This window comes from Mus caroli, chromosome 15 (genome assembly GCF_900094665.2).
Source record: "Mus caroli chromosome 15, CAROLI_EIJ_v1.1, whole genome shotgun sequence".
NCBI lineage: Eukaryota > Metazoa > Chordata > Mammalia > Rodentia > Muridae > Mus > Mus caroli.
The window spans coordinates 29513526-29515996 of record NC_034584.1 but is presented as its reverse complement, the minus strand read 5'-3'; positions in this window follow the sequence as shown (position 1 = coordinate 29515996).

Here is a 2471-nt window from a genome sequence, read left to right as displayed (position 1 = left end):
AAAAAAAAAAAAAAAAAAAAAAGAGTTTGGACTAGACTTGAGAAGAAAATGGTGGCATTTGCTTTGTGTCTAAGAATGCAATATGGATATGAATATAGTATTAGGACTTTAGTGACTGAGAGATGGCCCAGCCAATAAAAATGCTTGTCACATAAACATGAGGACCTGAGTTCAGTATACCAGTCAATGAGCTCCAGGGTCAGTGTGGTATCCTCCCCAAAATTGAAAAGGACACCTAATGTTCACCTCTGGCCTCTGTAGCACAGCACTCACAGATGTGAACGTTCACACACATATTAGTCACTTTTCTAGTTGGTGTCATCAAACCTATGGTAGAGACAACCTAAGAGAAAAGGTTGATTTGGCTCACAACTTCACAAGTTTTAGTTGAGCACAGTGGAAGATATGGTGGTGAGACAGGTTCCCCATGCCGCGGAAATGTAGTAATAGAATGAATACAACAGGAGAGCAGGAAAAGCAGACTGGGTAGAGCAGAGGTCTGTTTTAGGGAGCTCTTGGGGACCTAGCCTGGTTCTGGAGGCCACAGGTGTGTGCAGCTCACCCCCTACACACACTTTAGGGACACACATACAACCACACCCACTCTGTCCCCAGCCAGCCAAGAGGGGACTACTGGACACCAAAAATACCCAATATTCACAGGCTTACTGGGTTGTAGCCTCCCTCAGCCTTGAAGCAGGCTGATCCAGACTTTGACCTTGCTGCCACTAAGAAGGAGATTATCTAGGGTAGATGCTACACACACTCCAGTGAAGTTTGCTTGGCAGGCCAAGAGGCCTGGGAGCACTCACAAGGCAAAAAGTTTCAGAGAAACTCACCTCCTAGAATCTTGGTGTTCTCATAACCCGTATACTCATACCCTATCCCCGTGTTAGTCTGGTGTATGGATCTACGTGCTCTCTTTTAGTATTATTTTATTATAAGTACCTTTAAAGATTGAATTCTGACATAGCTAAGCCTTCACCAGTGTTCCAACATCCTAGAAAATCCTTGAAGCCGACAAACTTGGAATTCAGTAGGAATTCAGTAAGAAGGCTATCTATTCAGTAACATTCAAATTTACTTCTAGTAGAAACAGTGAAACTAACTAGGCATTACAAAGAATGGAACAAGAATAGCTCAGGGCTAGTCTGTAGAGTGATTACTTAGGACAATAGCCAGTCTTACCCAGACAAGGGAATACAGTATGGCCTAGGGAATAGGGGGATTTACCATGAAAGAGTTAGGGAATCCCACTGAGATAGGAATCTTCACTACAGCCAGGTATAGCAGACTATATTGCATATTAGAAGCAAGTTGGTGAATTCTTCTGACAAATGGAGATTCTCCACAGATACTTAAAAGTTACACTCATACAAGAATTTATCAAGGTCTAGGAAATAGGAGGTTTATGGTATTGCATTATTCATGAGAAGGTCTGCTAAAGCAGAACCCCCAGGCACTAGATTTCACAAGGCTCAAAGTAGTAGCACAAATTATGACTAGGGTGTGAAATCCTTACCTGTCATTAGCTGACCCTAGGCAGGACAGTTTTAACTTTACTGTAAATATTACCTGGTTCCTGTAAGTCCTTTTGAAGTCATTCCTTTGTTTTGTGCCAGGTAATTTCAACATACTTTGCCTGCTGTGACATCCTACCCCCTTTATTTTCTGTATTATATAAGACTGGTGTTCACTTTGTGAAAATACATTCAGAGTCTACACAACCTCTTGTGTTGCATCTGTCTGTCATTCACTGACTCCTTGCCCATCTGCAACCAGAGATCTGTTCTACACAGACAGGGACCAAAGAGAGTCTGCAGAAGGTAGAGCCTTCTGACCTTGACGGTTCTATTTGCTCTTCTCCAAGACTCTGCTTCCTGCTGAAAGGTCCTTGAGACCTTCCAGAGACACACGCTATAGATCACCTATGGGCTGGCTCCAGGTACCAAGAATGGGCTGGCGGGGGATGGGCCTACCCTCTTTATAAGCCCAGACTCTCAGTAAACTTCAGAGGCTTTGAACAGAAATGTTTGTCTTGGCCTCGTTCTTTTCTCGCTGTCTGATCTCTTTCAGCCCCAGCCCACCTTTTAGGGGAACCCAGTTCACATGGCCGCAGGTGGCTACACTGGGCCTAGAAAACAACAGTTAAATGTGGTTTCAGGCACCATAAACATGGGCACTGTCTCAGATTATAGTTCAAACCACAAGGACAGTGGAACTCAATAAGCACAGCAGGCAGTATTCAGATAAGAAAAGGGGAGCCTTTGAATGTGACCAGAGAGCCCTGGTAGATTGCCTGGCTTAATCTGAATGAACATTACCTCATTAGTTTTTAAAGGCTTAGTGTCTCTCATGTATCTATCTAAAGATGGCTCAGGCATGGCTAAGCGAAAGCACTGGTACAAAAAGGAATGCCGAGGATGTGGGGCAGAAGGGGAACCCTCTTCAAAGTGAAAAGAAAAAGATCA